Source organism: Thunnus thynnus, chromosome 23 (genome assembly GCF_963924715.1).
Source record: "Thunnus thynnus chromosome 23, fThuThy2.1, whole genome shotgun sequence".
Lineage (NCBI taxonomy): Eukaryota > Metazoa > Chordata > Actinopteri > Scombriformes > Scombridae > Thunnus > Thunnus thynnus.
In genome coordinates this window covers 6,290,331-6,308,154 of record NC_089539.1, presented here as the reverse complement: position 1 = coordinate 6,308,154, position 17,824 = coordinate 6,290,331, and the positions used below count along the sequence as shown (strand labels likewise).

The following is a 17,824-nucleotide window of genomic DNA, read 5'->3' as shown; positions in this document are numbered from 1 at the left end:
AAATTAATGAACAGAATTTTAAACTGGTGGTCTGGGGCCATGGGAGGGTTCAGGAGCAGCAGGGGCCAGTGCTTTGAATCATGCAGAGCTACTCTAGTGGAGTCCAAAAATAAAAATTTAGAGCTGAAATGAGCATAATAGGTCCTCTTTAACATTTCTCAACACAAAAACATGAAAGTCATTTCAATCTACCTGAACTCGATGTGCATAAATTAATTTTCAAAATAGAGAGACCCGACCAGAGGAGGACCCAAGCAGCCAGACCCAACCCAAATCGACCTGAACAGAGAGAGAGAACACAAACACTGTTGTATTGTTTAACATTGCTGCTCTTTCACTGCGGTGGGAGATTAATAAATCCCTGCTTTTGTTACAACAAAATGTTCTAAATAAATAAAAATGTTTAAACTGAAAAGTTTGGACTTATCGTACTGTTTATTTTTTATACAGTATGGACATTGTCTCTGAGGTTTGTTTCCATATAGCCTGTCTACTGAGGTTACACCTTGATAATGTAACCTGCATATCGTCTCTCCTTCATTCCACTACTCGCATGAATAAACGCAGCCTGCCCTGCACTTCCTGTTCTCCACCCACATGGCGCCAGACACGCCTGGCAGAGATCTGCACTCTATTGAGTGCACTCTTCTAGACTGATAAAAGAGGTGAAACCGGATTACTATTTATGTATTTAGGAGTCAGGTGACATGGACCAGTGGAGAAGTCTGAGGGCATGTGGTGAGCAAGTAAAGATCAACAGAATACTCATACATGAATAGGCCAGGGGGAAGTAAACAGTGGCTGGGGATAAGTACAGAGGGGCAGTTTGATGAAAATCAAAACCACTAAGGCAACTGTTGTGACAAAAAGAGGAATCCTTACCCGATGTCAAGATAAGAAAACAGATTTCCTGCAAACCAGCAAAGTACACTCCAGGATCAGTCTGAGTTTATTGTGTTTCCTCGAACTGAATCTTTGCTAAGGTAAGATACATGATTTGCTTAAATGTATTTAAGTATACATGTATTTGATGACATTTGAAGTTTCAATTCATCATGACATCATGAAAACTAAATGCTAACCATTTTCAGAGTTTTAACAAGTTTAATTGCTTTAACTTGCAGCAGAAAGCCTGCCTCCTTATGTAATAAGTGATTACATTTCCCACAAATTGTTTTTGGCAAAATAAATTTTTGTAGAAAAAAAATGTCTAGGTTTGCCAACATAACATAAGCTCACAAATTTCTTTTGTTTGTGAACCAAATGATGTTTGGATATTCCTATATTGTATGTTTAACTTTACTAAGCCTTCCCTCAATGGGAAGCTAAAGTATCTCAAAACTTTTATATGTGTCCTGGTTTAACTAAAGTGCAAACTAAAGCTGAAATAAACTGAACTCTCACTTCTTTATGTTTGTTCCTGGCACGTTTCTGCACTAACACTTTATTTGGATTTTTCAATGTCTGAAACCCTGAACTGTGCATAAAAAGATGTGCGTGTGAATGAAATTATGTCATCTCTTTGCTGTATGTCTGCAGAACACTTCCTTAAATTAATTCTATCCAAAATGATACATTCAAGAATACAGTACATTAGATCAAACATATTATCAGACCTCTCTCTCATCATGGCTGTACTCTTTCAGATAAAAGTAAACAACCTGGAATCTTAAACTCAGACTTTGAATTTGACTGTTAACTATATTTGTTTACATCTGGCAAATATTCAGCATCCGCTATGCGTCCAAAAGACAAACATATTTACAGCCTCTCAAGGGGCTGAGTACCCAAACAAGCTTATGAATCAATTATGTCATTAAGTCATACATTCAACAAGTACAAGTCATACAAGTCAACATTTTTACAAACATGTCCACAGACACCTAAAAATTCTGGTGTTTTTTTGATATGTATTTTTGTCTGTTTAATACTCCACATATGGGCTGTCGCCTCAGGCCCAAGATTGCCACCCACACCACACCTACTGAGGAATTCTTTCCTGGTTAGTTAACCTGTATAACAATAATAATAATAATAATGATGATAATAATAATAATAATAATAATAATTAAAGCTGCAAGCAGCGTTGAACGGGCCCTCGCGCCTTTGCGCACGTCGGGTCGCGGCGCAGTCAAAGGGTTTCTGTCACGGGCATGTAGAGGTCGTCAGACCCGGGCTGTTTTCAGACAGTGCAAGAAGGAAATAAACATCACTTCCTTTGCCCACTATCTTACCTGCTGCTGGGGCTGCTGGGGCTGCTGGGGCTGCTTTGCTGCGATTTCGTCGGGGGTGCTATTCAGCCAGTTTGATTGCACTTCTATGTGGCATATGTTTAAATGTACATTGTTACGAGTACTTGCTGGACAAAGACGTGTAACTTTAGTTTTTCACTGTTATCTAACATTGCATGAAGGATTTAATTATCATTTCCTGAGTTCACTATATGGTGCTAGAAAACACCCATTAAGTGAACATCATGTCGCTGTATATCAACTGTAGAGCACACCTTGAAAACTTCATGTGAATCAGATGATGTTTGTCATATAAGGCTGAGTTGCTCACACCTGTGTCATCAAAACTGTGCAAGTTTTGAGCCCGGTCACTTGAATTTCAATTAGTAAATTGATGAGTTTGTGTGTAAAACAAATTAATTTCCTATATTTCATCGTCTATTTTTAGAAAAGTAAAAACTTTTAACGCACATGATCTGGTCAAAGTTTGATTGAAATGTGTACTGTCACTGGGCTCTACAGTGTGAATATTTCACTCGCATTTGCCCCTAAAAATAGATATGTGTGAAGTGGAGAGATAATTTACTTGCACACTGTGTGACTACAAATTACAACCCTAACACTATATGAAACGCTAGAGGGATTTAAAGTTTAAACAATGGATACAGAAAGTGGTGACGCTCCTAAGGATAGCGGAGCGTAAGCTGCAGCATGACCAGAAAGAAGCACAACCAGTTAGCCTCCGCTCGACTCTCAGCTAGCCCCGGCTCTCTGTTTGGATCCAACTGTACCACCGAGCCCCGGTTTGTTATTCAGGTTAAAGTGGGAAAAACCAGTGGGTCTGTCGGCCAGCTGAGTGAAGTGAAACCTGCAGAAGAAACACCGGGACCATCATGGAGAAATAGTCCATAGAGGAGCTGCTGTGTTCAGTTGCACAGATAGGAAATCCCACGGCTGACAGGATGTACCACTCTGTTTGTAAAAATGTTTTACTCTCCTCTTTTTGGTTTATAACAGCAGTTGGCAACATTGGGACGTGATGACGTCGTTGGTCTGCGACGCGGACGTGACTGTGGGAGGAAGTCATGTCATGCGAGACCCGAGTACGGCGGTGTCTTGGCTAGACAAAAGCAAGATGGCGCCGCCTGGTGGTCAGTGTCTTGCACTCACCCAATTCCGTGAAAGACAAAGCTTTGCTTTGTCCGACGTTATCCCACCATCAGATGTGCAAAAAGATGTCGGTGCGTGTATCTGTGCGCACGTGTGAGTGTGTGTGTTAGTTGCAAGAGAGGGAGGAGGGAAAGCAATCGTGAGAGGAAGAGAAGCGGTTCCTTTGTCCACAGAGAACGCACGTATGGACAGCTGTCTGTGACGCACATTGTCTGGTTTCTGATTGACAAAGCAATTTACTTTCTCACTCACCGTGGCACAAACACAGCAGTAGTCCCGAGCGGGACAAACCCAAAATAGTCTAGTGTGGTGAACACAACTAACAGGCAGCACACTTAAAATACTCCTAAGTGTAAACAGAGAAAAATGGAGTCGGCGGTCCGTCAACTCACCCAACAAGAACAATAGCAATAAAGCTAAAACGCTAAATGCAAAACAACAGCAACTGATGCTGAAAAGAACACACAACTAACACTGCCTCTGCCCAGACTCATGCCTCTTACTTGGTCGCTTCAGAAAGCGAGCAGGGTGTGTGTGTAATCCGTCTTTCTGTCCAACTTTGTCTTTGGCTCAGATGCAGAGGGTGACCGTTCTCACACGGTCAGCGAAAATCACGGCAGCTGGCTCTCAATGGCGTCGCAGAGAGAACAGCAAAGTCAACTCGGTGAAGACGAGCGGGGAAGAGACGTTTCACGTTTTCCTGATGTAATTTTGTTTCTTCCTTTTCGAGGGAATTTGAGGACACTGGTTGCAGCAGCGGTCTCTCTCGGATCCAGGAATGTGTTCGGGTGAACACGGGCGAAGTCTCGTCTCGTCCGGCGAGGGGAGTCTTCAATGAGAGGAAAACATGTGCGTGGGGTACCCCCTTTAGTCAAGCTAACTCATACAGGAACAGAAGTTACCCCTAGTTCAGTGACATGGGAAAGACGTGTGTCTCAGGGCGTGCTCAGTTTTTAAGGGGGCGGTGATGTCATGGCTGCATCATCAGGACGCTCCACTGTGCAGGAGCGTCTCCGTCAATGAGGGACTGTATGTTGACTATTCCCTGCTGAGGTGTGAAAATCGCAAAGCATCCTTGGAAATGGAGTTTGCAATGGACTCCCATTGTCTGTAAGCAGCATTTGGCGCTATGCCTTTGTCTCGGCGGAAACAAAATAAAAAGCACCTCGTGGTCAAGTCTCACAGGTTACATGTAGGCCTTCTCTGTGTGACCTTGTGGTTTGAGGCCCAACAGCAACCAGCATATTAGGTGCATTACTGCCACCCTTCGCTTCGGACTACTAACCAATGATTAAATCCTACACATTAATCCTGTCTGTCTAATAAACTAAAAAAAAAAACTGCTGCTCCACCCTCATGGCAGGTCCATTAAAGTTTTAATGCTGAGCTCCGGAACTCCAGTCTTCCTGAGTTCTGCCCTCATATAGGCTATACTCTTTCTTGATCATTAGTACAATATATGATTACATGTGTAATAGTCTCCTCAGCCAAGAGGGAAAAAATATGTGCATATATCAACATCAGCAATTGGCAAAAATTAAGTCAAAAAGTGATCATGTTAAATAATCATGATCTCAATATTGAACAAAAATAATCGTGATTATGATTTTTGCCATAATCAAGCACCCCTAAAAACAACATAAATTTTGAATTACATACATACATACACACACACACACACACACACACACACACACACACACACAGAGAGAGTTTAAATATGTATGTGATAAACTGTAAATATGTATGTAATGAATTGTTTTCTTTAAGAAACTGTTACTTGAACATTTTTCAGTGTGCTCCTAAAGTTATATGTGGGCTCCTAATTTCTTTCATTTGGGACCATGTACTCCTTGAAAAAAAGTAAGGGCTGAACACTGCTGTCAGATGTATAGAAACACTAAGTAACTGGGGTGGTGCGCAGTCCAAGGGCTTCAGAGCTCGAATTCAACCCTTCTTCGTTCACCCTTGAATGTTTATTTCTCAGATATTAACATTCTAGGTGAACTCCCATTTATGAGACTACCTTGTTCAGTTATTGGTCCCGGTTTCCGGGTGGTGCCCAGTATTTGTTAGTTCATATTAATAATTCTATTAATTGTTATAATTAGTTAATTATCTTTGATAATTGATAATTATTGCAAATAATCAACTGTGTTGCTCACAGATCCAACAGTTGGTGCCCGAATTATTGATTGAGGTTAACAATATTTTGATTTCATAATTCATAATTATTTGTGATAAACAGAGGGGTGGGCTCACAGAGAGAAACTGGTTAGTATTGTGTGTCAAAAGACTCTCAAACTGATCATCTCCAAACGTTTTCTTGGTTCCCAGAAGCTTAGGTGCCAAAATGTGCTCGAGAGCGCCACCTATGTATCTAAAACGGCTGCCACGGCCTGTAGGAATGTCGTAGAGAGATCAAATCAAAACTCAATTATTCGTCTCATCAAGCCCTACAAATCATATGCTGACACCCCTGACCTAAATCCAACAGGAAGTCCGCAATCTCATTTTCAAAGTATGACTTTGTGCCAATTTTGGACCTTGAATAAATGCTATCTCCTCCTAGGGCGTTAATGGTATCAGCTTCAGACTTTAATACATGACTTATCACACTGTGCTGAACAAAAGTTATTAAAAACTTTGTAATAACTTGAACGGTTTAGATTTTGTAAGCCTCGAAAGTTAGAGTGACACATTGCACCTTACAATGTAAACCAATGGGGAGGCAATCTCTGGGCATGGACTTTGTGCCAATCTGAGTTGTCTTACGTCTAAACTATAAGTCCGACCACTTTCAAACCTGTGTCAATGGATTCGCGATTAAAATTCCTACAAAAAAATGTGATTTTTAATGTAAGATTTGGCCAAAGTCATGGGATTTATGAGGATATTTCACAAGAAGAGTACTCTGAAATCCTTCTCTTCAGCTGAGAGGGAGAGAGAGAGATGGGAGCGGGGGGAGATGGGTAAAGTCAGACCTGTCAGCCCAGGTCTAAAAAACATCAACATGCCTGTGACAGAAGCCTTTGGACTGCGCCACACTCCAGTTACAGTTACTTTTTTTTTCAAAGAGTACATGTGCTCCTAAATGAAAGAAATTAGGAGCCCATATATAGCTTTAGGAGCACACTGAAAAATGTTCAAGTAACAGTTTCTTAAAGAAAACAATTCATTACATACATACAATTTATCACATACATATTTAAACTCTGTGTGTGTGTGTGTGTATATAAATCAAAATTTATGTTGTTTTTAGGGGTGCTCAATTATGGCAAAAATCATAATCACAATTATTTTTGTTCAATATTGAGATCATGATTATTTAAGATGATCACTTTTTGACTGTCATTTTTGCCAGTTGCCGATGTTGATATATGCACATATTTTTCCACTTGGCTGAGGAGACTATTATACATGCAATCATATATTGTACTAATGATCAAGAAAGACTATAGCCTATATGAGGGAAGAACTTTAATGCTGAGCTACTGAACTCCAGTCTTCCTAAGTTCTTCCTTCATATATTGTCTTTCTTGATCATACTATAATCTATGCTTGCATGCATAATAGCCTCCTCAGCCAGCTGGTAAAAATATGTGCATATATCGGCATCGGCAATCGGCCACAATGAGTTGGAAATATCAGCATATCGGATATCGGCAAAAATCTAATGTCGTGCATCCCAAGTTAAAAGTCTTTACATTCCTAAAAATAGACTTGATGAAAATCAGGTAATTAATTTGTTTTACACACAAAATCATCAAGGGTTTTCAATTTACTAATTGAAATTCAAGTGAATGGGCACAAAACTTGCATGATTTTTATGACACAGGTGTGAGCAAGGCAGCCATGTCTTACCCTGCAGAAAATTCTCATCCTCACACAATTGAGATTTGATGTTTCGCCATGACAGAGGAAGTTGCTATAACTTTATTGTAAATGCTCCAATCTGCACCAAACTTTACATGGTTGATAAGACTCCCGGCCTGAACACGTGTACATGATAATATTCCATCAGTGATGCAAACTGGCTGAATAGCGCCCCCTACGAAATTTTATCCCCAACAGCGGGCAAAATAGAGGACAAAGGAAGTGATGTTTATCTCCTTCTCGCACTGTCTTAAAACAGCCTGGGTCTGAAGACATCTACATGCCCATCACAGAAGCCCTTCGATTGCACCGCGGCCCGACGTGCGCAAGGGCGTGAAGGCCTGTTCAACGCTGCTTGCAGCTTTAATTTATATAGCACTTTTTAAAAACAAAGTTTACAAAGTGCTTTGATAGACAAAGCAAAAGCAGTACAATGCAAAGCAAAGACATGAAACAGAAGACAATAACAGATCTGACCTTAAAAAGATGGTGGCCAAAGGCAAAGAAAGACAATAAAGAGATGATAAAAAGTTTAAAAGAAAGATGAAAAGTAAAAAAAAAGAAGTTTAAAAGAAAGATGATCTAAAGACAACATTACATAAAAGCAAGTCTGTAAAAATGGGTTTTAAGAAGTGATTATTATATATTTGAGTGACATTATAACAGGTTAAGTCTAAGACCTGAATGTGACTGCAACTGTTGACTGAATTTGAATTTACATTAGACGATGTAGATTTTCACAGCTCACACTCACACACCATTTGCTATTGTAGCAAGGGGACACTAAGACCCATGCAATGGTGATGTAAGGGTAACGGTAGAGGTGCAAACAGTGAGAAATTGTACTTATAGTTAAAAAATAATTCAGTGGGTCTGCTTTAACTTTTATTGAAGGGCGAGAAGCTGTAAAAAAGATATGTGATACAAGGTACATAATGTATTCATCTAAAATCACACCTATTTTGTAACAGTGCTCTTGTGGTTATTTGAAGCTTATCCAGCAAAGTTTCAGGAGCAGGACCACCCCTCAACTACGCCACTTCCGGTATTCCTATAAGTAGCACTTACCCCTTTCCTCCTCTTTCACTCTTGTGTTCTGCACTTCACATGCATGCAGTCTAACCCCTGGGACACACTGTATGTGTGAGCAGCGCGTGTGTGTCGTGGAACCTCTTGCTTTTCATTTCGGCGCCCATGTTAACAGGTTAGAGCAGCCACATTGTGCGCGTCTCACACGAGGCTGCTGCGTTGCTTCATCTAGAGATTCGAGGTCTCATCTATTTTGGCCGCGTGATGCGCACGGTTCTCAGCAGAAATAGACAGGGAACACGATAGAAAGATAGATCTGCCAGTGGCAGAAACGCCGCAGCAGACACGCTCCCAGTGTGGACACAGCAGTTCAGCGAAGCACGTGTGCTGCTGAGGTTCACGCATCCAGTGTGTCCCAGGCGTAAGTCTAACTTCTCGCAGTCACTCCAGAAACAAACTCAAGCTGCCACCAGCTATTAGCCGTTTTGTCTCAGATTTCTCAATAGACAAACCGTACTTCCCGCCTAATCGCATGATTGCATTATCTAAACTTGGACAAACACCGAAATCTCGATTCCAAAAAGTCAACTCACCTTGGATCACAAACTGCATGTTAACCCGTCCAAATTGGATGATTTATTTGAAACTGGTTCTCCTCCAGCCACAACACAGCAGGCAGACCACAGCCAAGCACCCCAGCGGACCTGCTGTGCTCAGTGGTTTGCGTACTGGCCTCGAAGGCACCTCCATTCAAGCTCCCTTAACATGACTCTCCATGTCCTGGTAGATCTCAGACCTCCTTTCCTCTGTCAGCGAGAAAACCATGGACGCAACAGGCATAGACGCGAGGGCACGCGGCTTCAACTCTAACCTCATCAGCTGCCTCTCTACAGTCTGGAATAGTAGCCACCATGGTGAACCCATGGTGCACCCTCCTCTTGATTCGGCAAATCTTTACATCCACAAACGGAGCCTGACATCTGAAACTGAACTGTCGCCCGCATCCAACAATTATTTTAAGAAATTCCCATCGACCACAGTGACAATAAAGCCAGACTATTTCATCTCCACTCAGTGACAACAATGATCACCGAGTCTCCCGCACTTCCGGCTTCCTCGCCAGAGCGAATCACTGCCATAGTTGGAAAGTGGGACATCACAGAGCCCCACTGCCTCCACAACCACAGTCTGCATCATCAGCAGCCCCTGGTGGGGGCCAGGTTGTATCTCCCCCTGTGCAGCAAACATCGCCAAAACTTTTCCAGCAGCTTCAAGTTCCTCACTCTTCACAAACTTCCCAGTAAACAAACCATTGGCACTGGGATGCCAGGTTTTCATCATCCCTCATTCACCTCAACAACTCTTTTCTTACCTGATAAACCTAAAGCCATTACTGGCAGCGGGATACCAGGCTTGAATTATTCCTGCCCCCATTAACCTCTGGTTTCTGTGAGTGGCACCGGTTTGCCACTTTCTCATTCTATTCTCCATCAGTTTCATTTTAGAAGAGAAAAGTCAGTTATTCTCGCCACACTTTAGAAACATCCTGGCATTTCCACTATAGACACCGGGGTGCCAATTACCCGGTCATTCTCACTAACGTCACTTAAGTAATGCCTGCCTTTACATGCACAGGGTTGCCAGTTATTAATACAAACGGGTTGCCAGCAAATTACCAATACATCTAATCTAATGTCACTTCAGTAACGTCTACCGTTACGTACATTGGGATTGCAAGTTACTATACAACTAATCTAGAGTCCCTTCAGTAATGTCCACCATTACACACACTGGGTTGCCAAATACTATTACAACTAATCTAACATCACATCAGTAACATCCATTGTTATGTGCACCAGGTTGCAAGTTAATAATACAACTAACCAAATGTCATTTCAGTAATGTCTGCCGTTATATGTACAGGGTTGCAAGTTACTAATAGAACTAATCTAATGTAACTTCATTAACTTCTATTGTTACATGCATCCAGTTGCCTATAACTAAAACTGATCTATCATCACCCTAGTTACGTCTGCCATTACCTGCACTGGGTTGCAAGTTATTAATACAACTAATGCCTACCGTCACTTACACCAGGTTGCAAGTTACCACTACAACTAATATAACATCACTTTAGTAACATCAATAGCTACTGGCACCTCTAACATGGCTTTAGTAATATCCATAGCTAATGGCACCAGGTTGCCAGTTACTAATACAACTAATCTAACGTCACCTCAGTAAGGTCTATCATTACATGCATCGGGTTGCAAGTTACTATACAACTGATCTGACATCACATCAGTAACATCTATCGTTACGTGCACTGGGTTGCAAGTTACTACCAAAACCAATTTAGCGTTACTTCAGTAACTTCACACTGTTTCCATTATTCTGCACCAGGTTGCCAGTGGCCCATTCTCGCCTCACTTAAATATTTCAGATGGAGCACCCAACACCAGAATTCCAGGGCCCTCCACCTCCCCTCAGGTTTTTCAACACCAGCACCAGCAGCCTACATCATCCAGGGTGAACAACATTAGGATGTCAGCACCCCCCGTCATCCAGCTCCAGCAATCACAACAGCCAGCCTTAGCAGAGGAACCTGGCATGGGGATCACAGTGCCCCCTGCCACCCACTTCCAACGACCACAGCAACCAGCTTTAGTTGGGGCATCTGGCACTGGGATGCCAGCACCCCCTTCAGCCTATGTCCAGCGACCACAGCAGCTTGCTCTAGCCAGGGCTACAGGCACCGGGATGCCAGGATGCCCCATCTCCCAGCTTCACCGATCCCTGCAGCTCATTTCACCTGGGACCATTGGCACTGGGATGCCAGTGCCCCCTGCTGCCCACTCCCAGCAACCGCAGCAGACACAGACCCAGACAACATCAGCTCGACATAGATGTTGTTCTTCCTGACGGTTTTGGGGGTTTCCATGGTGGATGATGGTTCTCCACCAAATGGCCAAGCGAGATCACGCAGTTCTTGCTTGCAGAAAATTCTTCAAACATCTCCAGCTGTTCATGAGATCTACCCAGTCATCATTGCTTCACAACAAGTACAACATAACCTACCCGTCGTTCAATCTCGTCATCATGCTCATTTTGTTACCTGCGCCCCTTCAGTGATGGCCATCAAAACACATACCATCTATGTTTACCTTAGCGGTATCTGCTTCTTCTCCAAACTCCTAACCGCCAGCCGGGCCTGGTCTCCAGCATTCTCATTTAATTTCACTCCTCAGAGGACTTCAACGCCAAGAGCCAGATAAAAATCTTCACTGCCTTCCTCTTACTGCCATCTTGCTGTCAGTCAGCATCCACACTATCTGCTCCAGATATTCAGACATTTCTCAAGTTGCTCGAACTTTAGAAGTCACATTCTTCGGTTTTCTCATATGCTCCAAATTCACTGCCTCAACTCTTCTTTCCTTGCTGCCATCGCCAAGTGCTTGCTCATGGGGGAATGTTGGGTCTCTGTAAATTAAGAGTATGTTCTTGACCTGCTCTATATGAAATGTGTCATGAGATAACTCAGCTGTAAATTGGCGCTATATAAATAAAATTGACTTGACTACTTAACTAAAACCGATCAATCCAGTGAGCCATACCCACTTTTACTTCAAAGTTCAATCTCTGCTTAATTCTTCTGAGACCAATGCAAAATACTTGCAATTCCAGAAATCCTAGAGTTCATCATTGACAGAGCCTCTCTTCATCTCTGAATCCAGACAAGTAGCTTCTCATTTCTGGCTCCACCAGCACTTCTGCCACATACTCTGCTTGTCTGGTATTTCTGCTATTGATTACCCCAGACACTTCTTCAGGATCAGAGCCACCACTTCAGCCTCCCATAATGACATCCCAAAGCACTTCATACAACTCATGGGCCAATCCTCCCAAACATATCATCGCTACACCCATTCAGAACTTAAATATCTCAGTTCTGCTCAATCTTATCTTAAGTAACTGGAGGTTTTTGGCGGCCCGTTGTGCGCTATAGCGGATTTCCTATAAGCTTCCCCACAATGCAGTCAGCAAGCGGAAGACCTACGCACATTAATTGTTTTTCTTAATAAATCATTGAAATGCATCTTGCTGATGGTGTGGTCCTTGCTAGTGAATTGAAGCTCATCCAGTGAAGTTTCAGGACCACACCTCAACTACGCCACTTCCAGCATTCCTATAAATACCATTTAATCCTCTCCTCACTCTTGTATTCTGCTCTTGTTGATGGTGTGGTCCTCGCTAGTGAATTTAGTATTGTTTTGCTATGATTCATAGCAGTTATTCACATGTGTGGTCTGTGTTGATGTCACTGTTGATAGTGGAATGGTTTGTTAGTGTTGTGTTTTTATTTGAATTATTGGTTTGGTTTGTTTTATCCTTTTTCACAGATAGGATACTCCCAGCACTCAACCAATGGGTGGTTGGATTCCCTGGCTGTGATACAACTGTCTGTCCTCTCCTCTTCCACCCTTACTAGAAGTATTAGTTCCTGTTTTTAATAGCCATTTACGGCAGCTAACCCACAGATATCGTGTAAGATTGCAAAAGATTGCAGAAGTATTTATATTATGTTTCAACGGGTAAATGACTGGGCCACCTGGGGATGAATCCTCATGTTAAACTGCAAGGGGAGTGACCCTGCTGACTTTGGTTATGGCCTTGGTTGATGTTGATCAATCAGGGGAATGTCCTGGGTGACTGGATTAAGTTCAGTAGAAACAAGCGATAGGGAATCCTACCATACTATTTGCATAGAGATCATTTCACTGCACAGGTTAAATTTTTGCAAGTAATCACGAACAAAAATACAGCTGAACAAAGTGTCAATTAACACTGTTTGTTTGTGTCATTTTATAGCCACAGATGAATGATCAGCTCTCACTTCCTCGCTCTATATGCAAATAAACATGTACATCATTTCTGTTTGAAAAGACCAAATTCATTTGCGGGAGGACTGGGGGTCTGTGAACCTTCTGTCCAAAGTTGTGTTGAACTTGTTTGATAACAGGATAAACAAATATACAATGCATGTGCCCCCTCACAAAAATCTACTGCCCATCCTATTGATTTGCTCTAGTGCCGTGTCAGTACAGATATGTGTAACAAATACAATTATATGCAGCAATCTCCCCGCAACTGCATCTCCCCTTTGAGAGACACTGCGTGTTCACGCACAAGACGCAGCAGACAGGATCGGTCAGGACCTAATGTTAATTAATGTTCTATGTTCTTCTACACATCCAAAAAGTCAGTAGGCAGTCCTTCAATATGGCCCACGACACATTTGCATTTACACTGCTAAATGAATGTGGCCACATGCGGCCCAGACCACCTCCAAATGTGGTCTAAGTTTTAAAAGTTTTGATAACTTTATTTTGCAACATGTTGTATTTAATGCCTGCTATTACCTGCTATTAAATATATTGGTGGCTCTCACTGCCGTAGATCAAAGAATCTGTCCAGCTGGACATCTTATACCAGATGATGAGATGACAAGATATCAGCACACACAATTGTCAAACCTTCCAGGTTTGATGATTTGCATGTGACCGCTAAAGTGGGCAGGTCTGTGCCCATTAGGAGTGACTTGGATTTGTATTGGATTTTCATTGGATTCTTGATGGCGAGTTCATGGAACTTAACCATTTTCAGTGCAACACCTATGGAATAATGAAGGCTGCTGCCTCTTTGCTGCCCTATTAGACTTGTTTGGCCAGATGGAAATACTACTACTACTACTAAGCAAGCATTATGACCTTGGAGTGGAAGTGCCTGAAATAACAGTGTTTAGGCAACTGATCAAACAATAGGTGAATTGTGGTCACTCATACCCATCCCCAATTGAAGTCCCAGACTCATGTAATAAACATGTATTCCCCAATGTGAACAGTTTACATTGTGTTTTGATCGTAGTGCCTGTTACAAGCTGCTCCATTGAGTGCCTGTTCTCAACAGTCAACAGGTAACCATCCAGCAGAGCAACTGTTGTATCAGATTGTTGCAGAAAAATGTACCAGAGCAAAAAACTATCTTTTGAAAATAAAAAGGGAGTCAGAGGTCCAAGCAGCAAAGTGTTCTTTAATGCCGGCAAAAAAAGGGAGCAATTAGCACTTTTACAACAAACCAAATCGCTCCGAAGGTTTTTCCTTCGGGGCGTAGTTTTTATTCCCTTGGGTCGGCATAGGTCACACCTATCATCCACCCTCCCTAATTTTTGACCAGTTATTCTGTAACTTTTATCTCTGTCACTCGTTGTTGGTCAAAACTCTTCAAAACAGGTTTTGAGCTGTTTGAGGATATGTACTGGCATATTCAATTCTACCTGATTATATCCAATTTTTATATAAGTATTGGGAATCATTTTACACCATTATTGCCAAGTTGTCTTCTGGCCTTTTATTTTTTAGTTAGTTATTCTAGTCATTTTACACCCTTATTTCTTGATCTCCTCCAGAGAGTATTTTTTTTTAAAAGGTGAAGACTTTAATGCAGACCCAAGCAAAGTGACATGTAATACAAACACACTCAAATTTCCCCAGTGTATGATTATGATTCTTCTACCGTGCCTCTATACGTACATTGTGATTAAATATGGTTCATGAGATTATAACTACACCAATACAAATTGTATCACACTAGCCCTTATTGCTTATAAACTTATAAAATCAATCTGCATAGTTTAATATTGTCTTTAAGCACACCAATGACATTTAATGAAAATACACCACATTTCCCCCCTTTGGGACTAAAAGTCCCATCGATAATGCTTGGGGATGATAAGGTCCCATTGCCAATCGATGTATATATACACTGTATTCAGGTTCACATACCATGTCATATCTTAATAACAGGGATCCTGCAATATGGGGAATGGGTGACAAATACATCAAAGTCATAGGGGTTCAAGCACATCCATTTAGTTTCAGTATCATAAGTATTAGTAGTAGTCTTAAGTAGCAAGGAAAATGAATCAAAAACAATCATTGGACAATACAGTAGTTAGTTGATTGTAGGACTATCTGATTTATCATTAGCAGCTAAATGTCAGATTTTATGACTAATCACTATATGCAATCAAGCACACTTATTTATTGATTAAAATCAGTACATGTTCACATAACACAGGTAACTTAAGGTTACTCAAAATTGCAGAATATGCTGTTTTTTTGGTCAAGCAACCTGAAGTAATAGCAAGCTTAATACGCACTACTTTACGTTTCATCTGAGCCCACAGGCCCCTTGAAATACATTTTAACTCTGTTAACAATTGCCTTTATGGATGCCGTTGCGTCATCTATTACATACAAGATTTCTTTTACCAATTCCATCAAGGGCAGAAGGGTGGACAAGCACTGACAATATTCATGGCAGTGGTAGGAGTTCGAATACGTCGCGTTCCGTTGCAGACAACCATTGAGATTGACAGTTAGTACTCAGCTGTCCTATCTGCTGAGGACAAGCAGGTGCCTGGGTGACCATAACACGTTCTGCAAAGATTCGGGGCCAACACAGTTCTGTCAGACCATCTCTCTTGAGGTGATACATCAGCACAATCAGAAAGGAGAGTATGACCACAGTGGTCACCTCTGCCGCAATGGACTTGTATGTTGTGGGGGAAGCAACCGTCATGTTTGGGGCGTATCCTGTTGGTAGAGAAAATAAAATCCTTTGGGCTTTCCGACCTTCCTTTCCCCATGTTACTAGACAGTATACATCTCCGTCGTAGTCAACAGAGACTGCCAGGGTGAGATTGCCTTTGCTTGTGAACGTGTGGTCTGTATTCATCAGTGTTGTGACTGCATTATCATTACTGGCCTTTACCAAGGGAAAAAAGAGCCATTGGATTTCCGGGGTAGGCTTGCCTGTAGCTGAGCAACTGAACATAATCCTCACAAGTCCTTTTGCAGGGGTGCTATCGAGCACTTTAGCATCAGTTCTTATTCTGGACAGTCCTTGTACTGAAAGACAAGTCTGCTGTCTTTGAGACCCACTTGGATAGATATTGAAAGAACAGACGTAACAGCCCTCACCAGTGTAATGCCCATGTAATGTTGCTCAGTGCAATGGATGAGGAGCGGTGAGATGGGCAAGAGTCAATGTCTTTTGATAGGGATTATTTACGTGAGGTCCATGTTTCTTGCTGTAGGTGGCCAAGTTCTCTAGGGAACCATCTTCAGACAGTTTTTGCCATGTGACCTGGAGCACATCTGTAGAGTTCTGTAGTGTACATCTGTAGTAGGCGTCTCCGCCATATTCAGCTGTTGTATCTCCGTGTGTTATAATGTGGTTACCCCGACCCTCACCAGCAAAGTAGATAGTAGCAGGAGATGTAGCACAGCCATTTGGGTTCCAATTTTTATCCGTCTTGTATGGCTTCGTTTGGCAGGGTCAGCCCAATCTGGAGCTGCATTTCCCCCTGGTGTTGGTCCTGTTGGCATGTGTAGGCCATCCTGGTAATCTGCATTGGATTGCCCATCCATGCCGTAATAGCACAGCCACTGTTCAGCCATGTCTATCTAGGGTGGAACATCACATAATGAGGATTGACACAGACTTCTGCCAGCTATTACTCCTCTTCCTCCTCTGCTTCAGCATCCATCTCCTTGCCAAGCTGCCATAACTCAAGTATCCTTTTATACTTCTACTCGTATCTAGTTGATAGTCGTTCTAGTCCTGCCCTACCATATCTTTGTAGGAACATGTGAGAGCTAAACAATATGTCTTCTCCATAGAATATAGTAATCATGTTGACTGTATATTTAGTGCTGAGGGGAAAGTAGGGAAAATAAGGATAGTCGTGATATCTTGCTGTTGCCTGATTATATCCTGCTGTTACTAAATCATATTCATATGTTAATGAGATTTTAGCACAGTCCACCACAATGCCTTGTTCCATTTGGTAGGATTGAATTTTCCATGCATTAGACTTTATGGACCATATGTATATATTGTGAGGGGATACGGGCAATGGTGGGTTTTAGACTGCGTCACTGGGACAGGCCCAAAAGGTAGTTGGTTCAGAAAGTTCTGTAGGTCTTTATGATATTCGTGTGATCGTTGTGACTTTGATTTTCCTCTTCACTGTCTGCACTTCATAACTACTTAAATATTGTCTGACTGTCCTGCATCTCATCGTCATACCAGTTGTCTAATCCTGTCTCTAGAGTCACGTGCCCCTGAATTTGTGGGGGGAACTGTCCGGGAAGCATTTTTGTGGCTTTGTTGACCATAGCTGAAATTATGGGTAGTATACAACACATGATGATGGCTACTATCAATAAGAAGCCCCCCATGAACATTCCCACCACCTGTAGGATCTTTTTCCAGGATAGATTGCTTAGCCAGTCCCAAAGCTGGGATAGTGCTTGAGACTTGGTATTCCAATTAGAATTTGTCACATGTTCATCTCTGAGGGTTTTTATTTTATTCAATAATTTTGTTAAATTGCCATCTTTTCCTGTCACTGTAGGTATCACTGTACAACACTCGTCTCCAAAGTAACTACA

General features: G+C 41.9%; 1 protein-coding gene across 1 annotated transcript in view; it reads left to right on the top strand.

Annotated features, from left to right (window-relative positions):
* Window positions 1–729: 729 nt before the first annotated feature.
* Window positions 730–17,824, top strand: part of LOC137176041 (NXPE family member 3-like) — a 55,571-nt gene continuing 38,476 nt past the window's right edge. The window contains exon 1 of the mRNA XM_067582072.1: window positions 730–983. The gene's annotated coding sequence lies outside the window, so the exon portion shown is untranslated. The remainder of the gene's footprint in view (window positions 984–17,824) is intronic.